Here is a 16,430-nt window from a genome sequence, read left to right as displayed (position 1 = left end):
ACACTTAGGGGTAGAGGAGAGAGAAACACAAAGTAAATAAAAATAAAAAGCATTGCTAACACTTTGGTGTATATCTTCTCGAAGAGGCAAACTTAAAAAACCATCCTCATTTGTCACTACCAAATTTTAGTCTGCCTAAATCTGTGCCCTTAGCCGGCCTTCCCTTCCATAATTTGGAAGAATTATCCCTATTGGGGAAAAAAAAAAGAGTCAAGCATCACAATTTTGTTCTGATTTACATCGTATTTCACCTACTCAAAGACTTCTCTCCAGTAATTATCAGCTCTTTTGTATCATCAGTTTTTCTATCCCTGCTGAATCACTCCCATCAGCATGCAACTATTCCTTAATGTCACCTAGTTGATATAAAAAATAATCTCTCCATCTCCAGCTATACCCACCCAAGTTTTTGTTTTTGCAGTGAAACTTCTTGGAAGAATTGCCTCTTCACTTCTTATTTTCTCCTCAAATCATTCCAAATGATCATTTGCTTCCATCACTCTCGACAGTTATGTCTTACCAAAGTCACCAATTACCAACATGTGGCCAAATCCAGTAGTCACTTTTATATCCTCCTTTTAGTCCTTTCTCAAGAACTAGTCTCACCACTTCCTCATTGAAATATCTTTTACTATTCTTAGGGTAGCACTACCATCTAGTTTTCTTCCTTCCTTACTGGCTACTCAGCCCGCTCTGCTGCTTCTCATCCTCTAACCAATCTCTGAAAGTCACGGTGCCCCAAGGCTCTCTTGGGCAGGCCCTCTCTTCTACATCGACATTCTTTCTATAGGTAATGGCATTCAGACCCAAGGCTTTCAGAATTACCTACATGGTCAGGACTTCCAGATTTATCACTCCAGCCTTCACCTCTGAACTCTAGACTCATCTATCCAGCTATTGCCTCAACAGCTCCACTTGCATATCCAATAGGTACCTCAATTTATTCCAAAACAGAACTCCTGGCTTCTCCCATAAACCTATTTCTCCTGTTGTCTTACTAAACTTACTACTGTCCAATAAATTGCTCAGGCCAAAAACTACTATAATCCTAAGTTCTCTCTTTACCTTATACCCCAGATCCAATAATCAGCAAGTCCTGTTGACCCAACCTTCAAAAATATACCCTAAATCTATTCACTTCTCTCTGTTTCTTCTGCTATCACACTAGTCTTGGCCACCATCATTCCTTGCCTGGACCACAGCAATAGCTCCCTAACTGCTCTAGCAGTTTCCACACTTGACTTCCTAAAATCCATTCTCTATACAGCAGCCAGAATGATTTTGTCCAAATATATATAAAATCAAGTCACTCCTCTGCTTAACACACACCCTTGTCCATTGTTTTATGTGTCACTTAGAACAACATTCATGCTCCTTATCCCCTCTGACAGGCCCCGTGTAATCTGACCCTGTGTAATTCTAACACTTGTCTCACATGAGCCTCCCCCTGCACCAGCCACATCAGCTTCTTTTTCTTAAACAAGCCAAGTTCATTCCTGCCTTAGGGCCTTTGCAATTGCTCTTCTCTATGCCGGGATTCCCAACTCCCAGATCTTTGAAGACCTAGTTCTTTCTTGTCATTTAGGTCACAGCTTAAATATGCCCTTCTCAGAGAGTCTTTTTCCAACTACTCTACTTAAAGTAACTCTAGCTCCTCCCTGATCACCACCAAATACTCAGGCACATCCTGACCAATGCATTCAGTTTTAATTTCATCAGGACAGCAGTAATCATGACTGGATAGTGTCCTAACAGGATATTTTCTTGTACAGTCTCATATTTGTAGTTTCTTGTTGTCTTCTCCCACTGGAATGTGAGCCAAGAGAGACTAAGGACCTGTCTTCTTCTATTTTTTATCCCTACTGCCTAAAATGACACCTGCCCCAATATCTATTGAACTGAATGACAGAGATATAGATAGACACATAAATTCATTTATTTGTTCAACAAACATTTGTGGCTATGTATATGTACCTACACAAACACTCACATGTGTATTTCAAATACTTGTTTAACAAGTGAATTTTATTTACATAACTGCTATCTATAGCTTTAGACTGCTAGTTAAGACTGTAAGCTGAGAAGCTAGACTGCCTCAGTTCAATTCTATATCTGCCCCTAAATAAACTATATGACCTTGAACAAGTTTCTTAGCGTCCCATATGCAAATCGGGGATAATAATACCTCCTGCCCCATTGGGTGAGGTGAGGATTATGTGAGTTGATACATGTAAAGCCCCTCGAACAGTGCCTGGCATGTAATTAGCGCTCAATCAACGTTAGGTCTTGTTTTCATTATCATTATGTATTTCCTTTCCCAAGGTTCTACTATATTTTACATATGACAGAATACATGATAACCTGCATTTGTCTCAGATATAGAGCTTGATCATCTCCTTACATCAATTAATGTGCTTCTGTATGTTTAATAAACACCTTTGAAATGCACATCTGCTACTGGTGAGAAGGGTGCACACTGTGTACTTTAGGAGGTTAAAGAATTCAAAATCATTATAAAACAACTTAGATTCAATATAACATTAAAAATCAAAATCATTCTTTGGGCATTGAGTGAAATTGTGAGCTCTTCCTCTTTACTGATAACTGTGCTCATCTCCCTTGGGGATAGTCACTTGTCAAAAGCAAATGATTCATTCTCACCCTCTTCCCCTTCCATCTCTTCCTCCTGACTCTGAGTAGATACATGTTTGTGTTCATTCTCTCGCTCTCTGCCCTCTTGCCCCCTGACTAATATGCATGCATTTAGAAAGATTAGCAGGAAGAAGTAACTGTTCAGTCAAATCTAGGAATGAACCTAATCTGGGTGGAAAGAAATGGTCTCTTGCACATAGGTTGGTCTGGCCAGGACTGCTGAGCTAATCTTTAGTCAGTGTTGTTCAGGACGAGTGCCAACTCCTCACATTAGTATAACAAGATGTGGGGAGATGGACCTATATCTGGTCCATCAGATAATATCCTCTCACCACTTCCTCTGAGACACCTTGAAACAGGATGCAAAAGAGCCCATGAGACCCATGGCTTAGGTTACTAGCATGTGAGGATGGGTAGAGGACACTGTCAAGTTGCTCATCTTCTTCATGTCTAACCTCTTTTCAGAAGTGGTCAGACCGGGGCGGCCGGGTGGCAGAGGGGTTAAGTGCGCATGTTCCACTTCTCTGCAGCCTGGGGTTTGCTGGTTCAGATCCCGGGTGCGGACATGGCACCGCTTGGCAAAAAGCCATGCTGTGGTAGGCATCCCACGTACAACGTAGAGGAAGATGGGCATGGATGTTAGCTCAGGGCCAGTCTTCCTCAGCAAAAAGAGGAGGATTGGCAGAAGTTAGCTCAGGGCTAATCTTCCTAAAAAACGAAGTGGTCAGATGGCCTTGCCCCAAACCTGCTGCTTTGTACATCTGCTCACTCATATCCCAAAGTGTTCTCTTTTATTCTCCTATAGTTAAACCACCAAACATTCCTTAGAAAATATCTTACCACAACTGAAACGCCCTTTCGTCTGGTGTTTATATGATGAAGAGAGTTCCTTAGATAATACTTACAAGACAGAGTGTATGATCAGGTAGAGTTTTAAAGACTGATTTAAATCAATCATGTACACTCTGTTTGCCTACGTTATACACTTCAGAGGCCAGAACAAGGCAACTCCGGAATACTTACACCAAGCAGAGGAGTTTATCCTGCAAGGGCAAGCCCACTAAGGCAAAATCAGAAGTCTCGTCACCCAGGGAAATTATGCCTGAGTCTACTATCACATGGGCAGACTTTCAGAAGCACAGGCTTACATCGACAAGGTGGGAAATCTTTACAAGAAGTTTGCAAGCTCCCATAGAATTGAATGCCCTGAGATTATGAAAAAGGATGGGTGTTTTTAAAATGGGGAGAAAAGTATTATGAATGAGTTAATGAGTGCTTTGAAAAGGCTCTGGAAAAGCGACCCACCAACCCAGAGTTCTCCCTAGGACTGGCGATCACATTTTGTCATCTGGGCGACAAAGCACTAACAGAAAACACCATTTTCCCTGAGTCCGATCACTCAGCTGACTCCTGAGAACCACAGTATATGAATGTTCTCCTGGCTCTGACTCTTCAGAAGATCAAGACAGAAGTAGAAGGACAAAAGCTAGTGGAGGAGGCCTTGAAGAAAACACCATATCCAACAGATGTACTCTGCAGTGCAGCCAAATCTTACCACAATAAAGGTACTCTGGACCAGCTATAGAATTACTTTAAAAGGCTTTAGAATCAGTGCCAAACAACATCTGCCAACATCTCAAGATTGGATGCTGCCACAGAGCAAAAATCAGACACATAGTGAGGTCAAGAATGTGCTCAACTAATGACAATGAAGAACTGAGTAAATAATGAAAAATGCTGTGGATTATTTTAAGTTGTTGAGTTGAATATTAACCTACCCTGTGCCTGCTCAGACCTTGCCTGCCTCTATGCCATGATGGGTCAGTATGATGAGGCAGAGTATTACTTCCAGAAAGAATTCAGTAAGGATCTGACTCCAGTTGAGAGACAAGTGCTCCATGTGTGCTACAGCAACTTTCAGCAGCACCAGAGAATGTGCGATGACACTGCCATCTGCCACTACCAGGGCTTGCACATAAACGGGACAGTGACTGAGATGGAAAAACTGATCATAAATCTTAAAAGAACTGTCAAGAAATAAACCTCTGAAAATGCCTCAGATTCTGTGGGTTGGCAACTCTCCAGATTCATTCATGAGCTGATAGAAAAGGGCACCCGACAGCTGACGGCTCTGAGAGAGGACTGGGATGCCTGCTGGACAGTCCAGCCTCAAACCCTGGCTAATTTGTCCTCCTGCATCTCTGGCTGAGAAGGGCAGTGAGGAAATGGTCAAGGGTACAGGTGAGGCCCACCACCCAGAAGAGCAGAGGCCCTAGAGAGAGCCTATAACCAGGTTTCTGGGCTTCAGAGAAGAGGGAGAGCAAGAGAGATGGTAGGAGGCCTGGTTTGTGGTCACTAAGGAGGAGGAGGAGGGGAGGGGGGAGGGGAGGAGAGGGAGGAGGAGAAGGAAAGATTGGCAACAGTCGTTAGCTCAGGTGCCAATCTTTTAAAAAATTAATAATAATAAGGCAGTTCTTAATGTAAAAATCTAGAAAACTATCTCTGAAATGTATTAAAAAATAAAAGAGAGAAGTGAAGAAGAGTATGTACAGCATGTTAACATTATTCGAAAGAAAGAAAGAAGGGTGGGAGGGGAAATAAAACAAAAGCATATCACAAGTATGCAGAGAATATTTGGGGAAGGATATATTCCCTCTGGAGTAGCCTCTAAAGAGGAAAGTGGTTGTCTGGGAGTCTGTATCAGAGGAAGGCTTACTTTCAACTGTATATCGTTTTGAATTTTGAATGTGATACCAAGAGCAAATATTACATAGTGAAATAAAGTAAGTAAGAAAACAAAGATGGTCAGGGCAGAATGCTGTGAACACCCCATTGGTGTCCATTCTGCAATTAGTTACTATTTGTGCAAACTACACTAATCAATGTTTGAAAATCTCTGCACATAATTGACTAGTGTCTATTTCCAGGTCCTTCCCCATGACTTAATCTCTACCACCACCCACCCACTCACTCCACCTCAACAATACACAAAATGTTCTCCAACTCTTTTCCTCAATCCATGAGCTGGTTCATCACAATTGATTTTTGAAAATTTAACTTCCTCCTGGAAGTTTGCTCTGACCACTCTCCTCCATGTGACCTCTCTGCTCTGCATCTTTTGCCATCAGTATTAGGGAATTTACTTTTTGTGCAACAAACTTTTCCTGGGCTCCCAATGGGTGTCAATAATGTACTAAATGAGAGTGTACCAAGATGAAAGCCACACATCTTTAACAGTACACATTATAATATTGTGCTTCTGTTGACAACACACATAACCTCAGTTGTCTCATGTGTCATCCATTCCATGTGCTTTCCAGTTTTGAAGGGCTTTCCTCTCTGTTGTTAGACGTGTGTGAAAGTTTAATCTTGCAATCATATTAGGAACTCCAGAAAGGCAGGGACCAGGGTTTTTATTTCATAGTGATACCATTGTCCCCTGACACTGAGGAGCAGTTTTAGCCTGTGTTTCTTGGACTTGCATGAATTTGGGGGTCTCTGCCTCTAGCCCTTTAGGAAGTACAAAAGGAGTCTAAAGAAAGGTGCAAAGTCTGGTTGGAAACTGTGAAAGACCCTAGACATGTGTTGCTTCCAGAGACCTGGTGAGGCAGCTGATAAGAGAGGTGCAAACGTTCCTACTGCCAACTTCAAAAGAAATCCATAATTCAGATACAAGCAGAGAACACATAAACAATTCCACACATTTCCTCTGACTATCCTTGTTGTCCCTTGTACCTTTATGTGGCTTTTTTCACCTCTCTTTTACCTACCAATGCTTCCATGATAATCTACTTCTAAAACTCCTTTTTATTCTCAGAATCAAATGTTGATAAATATTTGAGGCATTCTTGGAGGGCACTAATGTTTTGCCTAAATGCTCTCCAAAGGGATATTATCAACAAAGGTTCTACATGAGGACAGGGGTCTCTGGGGCCAAGAAGGTAAAAACAGAACACCCACCCCATGGCAGAAGAGGTCAGAATAAGGGGGTGAATGTCAAAAAGAACCTCCCAGAGGATGGAGGCAGGGATGTGGAGAACGAGGGCAAGAGAGTTCCCATCAGAGAGCAGAATCAGGGTCTAACTGAGAAACTTCCACCATTGCCAGGGTAGGGGATCTTCAAAATGCCTATACAGCAGAATTTCATCACTGCTACCAACTCGTGACCTCTGAGGTGCCTCCATCTTCCCATTTTTCAATTTGGAGCGTGTATTATGGTTATCACGCCCCACCATTGCACGTGGTTCACATGAATTACCCAGTCTCATCTAGTCTTTTAGTTTTTTTATCACCAGATCACAAGGAGTCACACCCAGACCACTGGGGAGAATGGTGCATCACCCCGAGATCCCTGACTATGAGCTGGTGCAATGATTGCCTTGACTCTGGGTTCACTCCCTTGGGAAAGGTCTGAGGATGCTCCATGTTTGGGAAGAAGCATACATTGAGGATATTTAGGGCCAGAGTAGGATATTGTGATAGAAACAGCTCTGGCCCACCCAAATGAGTGCTCCTGCTTCCATAGTATGAAGTTGTCACTAGGAGGTGGGCTTCCTAGTCTGGAACTACATTTCCCAACTTCCCTTTATATCTAAGTGGGCCATGTACTAGTTCTTCCTAATGAAATACCAGAAAAGGAATGTGTGTCACTCCCAGGATAAGAAGTAGGTGTGCCTTCTCTACCCTCGATTTTTAGGATCTAGGAGATGGCGGAGCCACAGGGTGGAAGAAACCTGTGTGCTTGAATCACTGCATGAAGATAACCTGCCAGCTGTCCATGAACACCACCCCTGGACAGTTCTGTGAGCAAGAAATGAACCTCTTTTACAGTGTCATTTATATTTTTTGAGTTTCTTTGTTATAGCTGCTAGCTCCATGTTAAGCTAGCCCTATGAGAGCAATATTTCTTATCTATTGAACGCATTCTCAAACCTTGATTTTCCCCAACTCTGAAATATTTTGGGTCTGATTTAAACTTTTCTGCTCTTTTGGCCACACAAACATCCCTTTGTATGGAAAGCCTCACTCTCCTTCCTCTGGAGTATCATCCCCGTTTCTCACTATGGCCAAGAAAGAGGATCAACAGAAAAAGAGAATCTGAAATGGCAACCCAATGGCAGTGACCAGTATCTGACCACACTGTAGTTAAAGCCCCACATTACAGCACAGGCCACTTTTAGGTGATGGCCCCAGCCCTAGAAGTAAGTGCCATTCCCAGATGGTAGTGGTGGCAGTAGTAGGTGTAATGGCTAGTCTTTATTGAGCATTTACCATGTAACAGGCACTGTTCTCAGGGCTTTATATATAATGGTCCATTTAATCTTCATAAAATCCTGTGTGGTAAGAATTAATATAACTCCCATTTTACCAGTGAAGAAATTGAGGCCTAGAAAGGTTTCTAGCTCTATCACTTAGCAGCTGTTAGACTTTGGCTCCTTTCTTCCCCCCAGATAGAATTAGTCTTACCCTCTCTACTTGCTCTTTCCTTCTGTAGCATTTATCACACACTATCTAATTTAATTATTTATTATTGTATTAGTTGACTTGGGCTGCCAAAACAAAACACCACAGACTGGGTGGCTTAAACAATGTTAATTTATTTTCTCACAGTTCTGTAGGCTGGAAGTTCAAGATTAAGGCGCCAGCAAAGTTGATTTCTGGTGAGGGATCTGCTCCTGACTTGCAGAGGGCTACCTTCCTGCTGTGTCCACACATAGCCTCTCCTCTGAATGTGCTTGGAAAGAGAAAGAGATAGGACACCAGCCCTATCGGATTAGGGCCCAAACTTTATACCTCATTTAACCTTGATTACCTCCTTAAGATCCCTATCTCCAAATACAGTCACATTGGGGGTTAAGTGTTCAACATATGAATTTGGCGGGGTCGCGGGGGGTGGGCGGTGTGTGTGACACAAATCTGTCCATATTATTTTTATTGTCTTCTCTTCCTGCTGGAATATAGCTCCACGAAGACAAGGATCTTTGTGTGCTGATGTTTCCCTAGTGCCCAGAATGGTGCCTAGTATATACTAGGTATTCAATAAGTATTTATTAGATATGTGAATGAATTTATAAATGAATGAATGAATGTGACAAATACTTCTAGTGTTATAAGAGGGACAGGGGTCCAAATTGCCCCAGAATAAGTTTACTTAGGGGATCTCATTTTCTGTTTAGGATTACAGAGAAGTAAAGTCATTTACCCTTATCAAGTTCTAAAAGACTGTCCAACTGTAAGTTAAGCAGTTAATGTTGAACATAAAGAAAGACTGAAGATAGAGGCAGATCACTCCAGATTGACAGGTGGCAGGTTTAATAAGCAAGGGAACTTACAAAGTTTGCCTTGGGTGGCTGCAAGATGAGTAGATCTCTGCACTCACCTGCCAGAATCTTAAAAGTTTATATAGAAGCCTTAACTGGGTTCAGTCATGTAGACAGTCGAGATAAGACTCAACAACACCTTACTCTCTCAAGGCTGCGTCCTTGAAAGAGCTCCTAGTGTGGGAATGGTGGGCAGAATGTACTTTCCAAGGACAGGGCGGGTGGTGAGAAGTTTCCAATTGCCCAGTCGAGGTTGCAGGTCAACAGCAGGTCACATCCTCTTGATTACCTCCTCCAACAGTTATCACATTTGTGGGCATAGAGCTGTTCATAATATTCCTTTATTATCCTTTTAATGTCCATGGATATCAGTAGTGATAGTCCCTCTTTCATTTCTGGTATTTAGTAATTTGTATATTCTCTCTTTCTTTCTTGGTTCACCTGGCTGCAGGTTTATCAATTTTATTGATATTTTCCAAAGACCAGTTTTGGAGTTTGTTGATTTTTTTTCTATTGATTTCTTGTTTTCAATTTCATTGATTTCTGCTCTAATTTTTAGTATTTCTTTGCTTCTGCATACGTTGGGTTTAAGTTCTTCTTTTTCAATTTCCTGAGGTAGAAGCTTGTATTATTGATTTTAGATCTTTCTTCTTTTCTAACATATGCATTTAATGCTATAAATCTTCCTTTAAACACTGCTTTTGCTGTATCCCACACATTTTGATAAGCTGTGTTTTCATTTTCATTTAGTTCAAAATATTTTTTAATTTATCTTGAGACTTCTTCTTGACCCATGTGTTATTTAGAACTATGTTGTTTAATCTCCAAATATTTGGGATTTTCTATCTATCCTTCTTTTACTGATTCTTAGTTTAATTCCATTGTAATCTGAGAGCACACTTTGTACGATTTTGTTTTTTAAATTTGTTAGGTTGTGTTTTATGGCTAAGAAAATAGTCTATCTTTGTGAATATTCCCTATGAGCTTGAAAAGAAAGTGTGTTATGCTGTTTTTGGATGAAGTAGTTGATAAATGTCAATTAGATCCAGGTGATTGACAGTGCTGTTCAGTTCACCTATATTCTTACTGATTTTCTGCCTGCTGGGTCTGTCAATTACTGATAGTGGGATGTTGAAGTCTCTAACTGTTCCTTTGTTTCTCCTTGCAGTTCCATCAGTTTTTGCTTCACGTATTTTGACACTCTGTTGTTAGGTGCATATCTATTAAGGATTGTGATGTCTTCTTATTGTAGTGACCCTTTTATCATTATGCAATGCTCTTCTTTATCCCTGCTAACTTTCCTTGCTCTGAAGTCTACTCTGTATGAAATTAATATGGTTCTTCCAGCTTTCTTTTGATTAGTGTGAGCATGGTATATCTTTCCTCATCCGTTTACTTTTAATCTATCTGTGTCTCTATATTTAAAGTGAGTTTCTTACAAACTGCTTTTAATTGGATCTTATTTTTTAATCCATGCTGACAGGCTTTGTCTTTGATTGCTGTGTTTAAACCATTCACATCTAAAGTGATTATTGATATAGTTTAATATCTACATATTTGTAATTGTTTTGTATTCTTTGCTCTTGTTCTTTGTTTCTTTTCTACTCTTCCACTCTTTTCCATCCTTCCTTTTAATTGAGGCTTTTATATAATTCCATTTTCTCTCCTCTCTTAGCATATTAATTAAACTTATTCTTAAATTTATTTTTAGTGGTTGTCCTAGAGTCCACGTCCACTGTTAAATAAGTAAATTAAAATTTATAAATTAAAAGTAAATTTTTTTAAAGTAAAATTTATTAAAAGTAAAAGTAAATCAAAATATTTGTGACCAAGAAACATAGAAATTGGACTAGGAAGTTAAGATGTTGGCAAGAGAGAGGGAAGAAGCAGGTCTGAGACATCAGGGACGCTGTCAACTCTTTCTGCTCAGACCTTGGCCTGGTGCTAGCTCTACCTCAGACTAGAGTTGCTAAGGATACAGAGAAAAATAGGAGAAATCCGAAGTGGACAGGGAAAGATATGCTCCAGAGTTACACTCCTCTAGTTACACACACATACACACACACACACACAAACTCACATACGCTTTCTCACACACAAACAGAAATGCTTCACAGAAAACATTCTCTCTCTCTCTCTCTCTCTCTCTCTCTCACACACACACACACACACACACGCATGCACAAACCCCCATATGTCAGAAAACATCCAAAGCTACTCTGCCCACTTGTGGAATTCCTTGGAGTTGCCAGGTATCTGCCACAGTGATTGGATTATCATAATCATTAAACTGAACGTCAATCCCTTTCCATGGGCAGGGCAGACTCTACAGCCTCTCCATGGCAGACAGCAAAGGAAATAACTCCTTACAAGAACTTATGTGTACAAAAGAAGCATTCTACTAACTCTAGATTCGGGGAGGAGAAACCCAGCCTCCTGCCTAGACTGGGGCCCCAGTATGGCTCCAAAGTGCCCTTCCAAGAAGTGCTTGGTGAACAGGACACTGGTCTAAGGAAACCACTGCCCACATGCCAAACCCTCCCTCTGCAAGCTTCTAGACTCAATAGTTTTCAAGATGGGCTCCTGTACTGTATCTTCTCTACTGGACATAGATTAAGAGTCATTTTACTTCAGGCAGCTGGTGGGAGGGAGCGGCAGTAAGCAGAGCATCCCTGCTGCCAGGCAGCCAGAGCTCCACCCCAGACAGCACCTCTTCATATCTCAACACTGCCTCACCGTAAGAATGACAAAATTCTCCCCGAACCCTCAGCCTCTCCTCTCACGTCTGGCCACTCTTGTGGCTCAGTGGCTTTCACTGGGCACTGGAAGGAGCAGCAGCATCTGTCCTGAGCCTGTGGGCAGCACCACTGAACAGTATCTCTCCAGGTAATGGGTGGAAACAGGAGGAGTGGTCATGAACAAGGTGCTGTTTAGTGATTCCCAAAGTCCTAGCAGTGCAGGCCTCATCAGCACAGGCACAAACACAAAAACCTGGCTGACAGGATCAACCCCATAAATATTCATTATTTTCTTTAATAATTAATATATTATTTCTATTTAATGAGAAGTTTAATATTTTGAATTAATTAAATCAAAATTTTCAAAAGTTATTTCTTTGTAACTAACCATATTCCTAAGAGGATTTAGGCTGGCTATTCAAAATATGTACACGATAAATTAAAAACAAAGGAAATCTTGGCACATTATTAAATTATTCAAGGGGTATAGTATTTTAAATATTTAAAAGTTTAAATATTTAAAACCATACACTGGCATACAAAACTACTCTAAAATATCCCCCACCTCAGTTTAGTATCTACTTGAGAACAATTTTGAGGACTTATTTCACAAATTATTCTACCTTTCTAAATTTATTAGCTGAATGAACTAACCCTGTTTGTATCCTGTCATTGCAAAACGTGAATTCATCATTTCTGAATCCTTGAAACAAATTCATTGTCTTAAGATGAACTGGACTAAATGATGGGTATAATCAGATGCTCAATTTAAGCTGCCAAAAGTGTGTTTTGACTTGGGGAAACGTTGAGGAGGTTGAAGGGAAGATGACTTAATCCCCAGAGAATGTTGAGGGCTCTCTATCAGTACACATTTGCCTGTTTTTCATTATTTCATGTCTGTCTCTTGTCATACTGTGAGGCTTTCACGAGGCTAAAACTTAAGTGCCTTTTCATCCCTCACATCCAGCCACGTGCCCCACAGAGAGTAGGTGTGCAGGAAATGATAGACCAAATGAATGAGAGAATGAAGGAATGAATATGTAAATAAATCAATCACTGAAAAAAAGACTATTGTTCCAGGATCCCACTGAGGGTTTGGGCTGCAAGTGTAATAGGCAAGGCCAGATAGTTGGCACAGAAGTTGGGTTTTCTCAGAGAAGACACTGCCTCTTCTTATAGTAGCTGTCCAGAGTCAATTTTGTTTTTCTGTTCAACAAGATCTCTAAGAATTGCCTAGAAAATACCCTTCCACAATTGAATGCCATTTAATCCAGAAATTATTCAAAGAAAAAAGTGTCCCATATGATTTAGAAGGTGAGTAATCAAAGATTAAAATGTATCAGCCCTGGAATGCTTAAAACAGAAAAAGGTTCATTTTGGGGGAGCCCACTAGCCCAGCAAGAAATCTGGTCACCTGGGGAAAGAATGCCTGGGTCTCTTATCACATAAGAAGATTCTCAGAGCACAGACTCACATAGCCAAGGAATTCAAGTCAGAGAATCCAGTCTCCAGAGATTGCTTGTGAGAAAGAATTGGCAAAATAGTAATATGGACGAAAGGACAATGAAAGGGATAAGATGTGCTTCAAGAAAGTTCTGGAAGACAAACCTAAGTCCAGGTTGTTGGCAATCCCAAAGAAGCATCTGGATGATACAACCAAGAAGTTCCCCCAACCCCAAGAGCTGGGCCATAGAGCTGAGTCCTGAAAACTGGTATGATAAAGTTATCACTTCTAAATCTAAAACTGAGTTCCTCAGATGCACTAGTTACAACTTAAGTGCTCAATAGTAACCTGTAGCTGGTGGCTACCACATTAGACAGCACAGATTTAGAACACTTCCATCATCGCAGAAAGTTCTTTTGGAACCAATGTAGTTTCTCAGTCTTGGCACTATTACCATTTGGGCCAGATAATTCTTTGTTGTGAGGGGCTGTTCTTGCACTGTAGGATGTTCAGCAGCAGCCCTGGCCTCTACTCACTAGATGTCGGTAGCACCCATAAATCCAGTTGTGACAATCAAAAATGTCTCCAGAGTGGGCTGCCCAGTGGTGTAGCAGTTAAGTTTGTGTGCCCTACATCGGCAGCCTTGGGTCTGTCAGTTCAGATCCCAGGCACAGACCCATTCACCACTTATCAGGCCACACTGTAGCAGGCATCCCACGTAAAAAGTAGAGGAAGATGGGCATGGATGTTAGCTCAGGGCCAATCTTCCTCAGCAAAAAAGAGGAGGATTAGTGGTGCACGTTAGCTCAGGGCTAATCTTCCTAAAAGAAAAAGTGTCTCCAGACATTGCCAAGTACCTTCTAGGGGGCAATATAGCCCCTGTTGAGAATCACTCCTTTAGAGTAATGACCAGGTCCAGTAGGGACGAGCCAAGCTTCACCAAGAAGAGATACCCTAGACCTCAATACAGAGAGGCTGACTGAACTGGAAGCTAAGAGTGTCTAATGAGAGGCCAGGCACCCCTACACCTGATTCCACTGCCACTTAAGGATCTCAACACAGAAAAACAATCTTGAAAATTCCACGACTCCATGAATGGAGGGTCATGGAATTACCTTCATATCAGCACTACAATTCTTTATTTACCTGCAGATTGGAGATCAATAACATGACCAAGAAGTCTCCTACAAGCCTTAAGGGGAAAAAAAATGTACTTATGTGTCTCTGCCTCCCAGAAGATAGCAAGCCACTTGAGAGGAGGGAACGTCTCCCTTATCATTTTACCTACAGATGCCAGCAGGGTCCCATGCACAACACAGATGAGCACTACTGGTTTGCTGAACATTTGAAATGATAAGGAGTTCCGGGCAACAAACGCTGTCCTGGGAGCTTGGGGTACTACTTGTGGAGATCTCCTACCATCTATCCAATTATTTTCACCAAAAGAACCTTAAACATTCATGAAATTGTCAGAGTTGTGAGAATAATGGGTGCTGAGCCATGTTCTTTTCAGTCCATTTAATTAAGGATCATAAATATCAGTTGCAACTGCAAAATATCCTTATTCCTCTTCGCTCCCTTTGGTGGATAAGTTCTACTTAAGTCCTACATACTTCAGAGATATTTAAAAACAGTGATGTCACAATACTCACATGCATTAAGGCAGCAGACTATGTGATGTCTTATACCTAGCTCAGAAGAGGAAATTCTCTCTAAAATGTATGTAGATGATTCCAGGTGAATCAATCTTGATATGGAAAAAGGAACTGAGGGGCTGGCCTGGTGGCACAGAGGTTAGGTTCAGGCACTTCACTTCAATGGCCCGGGGTTCACCAGTTCAGATCCCAGGCACGGATGTAGGCAACGCTTATCAAGCCATGCTGTGGCAGGCGTCACACATATAAAGTAGAGGAAGATGGGCACGGATGTTAGCTCAGGGCTAATCTTCCTTAAAAAAATAAAAAAGCAACTGAGAATCTTTGTAGTAAGAATCAAAAATCTGGGGCCAGCACCTTGGCTGAGGGATTAAGTTCAGTGCACTCCACCTTGGCAGCCTGGGTTCACAGGTTCAGATCCCTGGCACAGACTTATACGACTTGTCAGCCATACTGTGGCAACAACCCACAGAGAAGACAGAGGAAGACTGGCACAGAAGTTAGCTCAGGGTGAATCTTCCTCAGCAAAAATAAATAAATAAATAAAAAATCTAGGTGAACCCTCTTATCTAACCCTTGAGGAAGTGAGACTTATGGAGGCTAAGGATCCTATCAAGATCACTCAGCTTATCTGTTACAGAGCTTGCTCTCAAATCCTGAAGTCTGTATTCAAATTCTGATTCAAGTAGGAACACTGTCAGTGACAATAAATTTCCTTCTCCAGTTGCTATTGTTCTTTCATATTTGTAAACACATACACATACTGTCAGCTATTTCCTTTGTCCTTAATGATGCTTTATCCTGTGAGTCATGGGTCTGTTTATCCCAAGGACATACACTGCAACTACAGAATGTTGCCCCTTGTGCCCAGTTCCAGAAGGATAGGCCAGGCCCCCGGAGAAGGGGGCGGGGGGCGCTACCAATGACACCCAAGGCAGAGAGCCTGGATGAATGGAACCAAGGGTGTCAGCTAAAGGTGAGACGAGCTACCTACTCTCACCTGCTTAGCAGCCAAATTAAGACCTCAACAGAAGCCTGTGCTTGCCCAGAGGAACCACTGCAACTCAAGCGAACTTCTGGACCCTTCCAATGTGTTTGACCAAATGCATATGCTGGAAGAGTGTGATGTCACTGCACCACACTTTACACTGGTAGGTGTAGAGGCTCTTTATACATATATACACCAACAAGGGTACCTGATCAGCCAACTCATTGAGAGGAATTGGGTATAATCTAGCTCTGCACCTCTGGTTCTCTGAGTCCAATCTGTCCCCAGCTGGTATTTTGCCTGCCCTTGGAAAAGTAAGGAGCAGATCTCACCTACAGACCATTGAACAACTGATGAGCTTCAGGAGGTACACCTGCCAAGACACCTGAAACAAACTCAGGCTTGAGTAGACACTAATGATATATACCACATCTTGGGGCCCCTATCATAGAAAACTTTCTATTTCCAGAGTACTAATTTGGTGGTCAGCTGGCACTTTCACAGTCATATATTCCCTCTTCTCTGCTTCTGCAGGATTACTGTGACTTGAGATATGAGAGCTGGTTTGGCAGTCCCAGGCCAAAGTCTTCCGGAAGCCTTAGCGTGTACAGCCAACATCACTGCACACTGCAC

The 16,430-nt window shown here is 41.7% G+C and overlaps 2 protein-coding genes and 1 pseudogene across 2 annotated transcripts in view; 2 read left to right on the top strand and 1 right to left on the bottom strand.

Annotated features, from left to right (window-relative positions):
* LIPA (lipase A, lysosomal acid type) overlaps positions 1-16,430 on the bottom strand; it is a 277,601-nt gene that overhangs the window by 229,766 nt on the left and 31,405 nt on the right. The window lies entirely within an intron of this gene.
* LOC106844970 (interferon-induced protein with tetratricopeptide repeats 1-like) overlaps positions 1-16,430 on the top strand; it is a 77,572-nt gene that overhangs the window by 35,517 nt on the left and 25,625 nt on the right. The gene's annotated exons all lie outside the window — the stretch shown is intronic.
* Positions 3,609-4,911, top strand: LOC123290296 (interferon-induced protein with tetratricopeptide repeats 3-like; annotated as a pseudogene).

This window comes from Equus asinus, chromosome 2, assembly GCF_041296235.1.
Source record: "Equus asinus isolate D_3611 breed Donkey chromosome 2, EquAss-T2T_v2, whole genome shotgun sequence".
Classification (NCBI taxonomy): domain Eukaryota; kingdom Metazoa; phylum Chordata; class Mammalia; order Perissodactyla; family Equidae; genus Equus; species Equus asinus.
The sequence above is the reverse complement of the archived record's forward strand: the minus strand, read 5'-3'. Positions and strand labels throughout refer to the sequence as shown.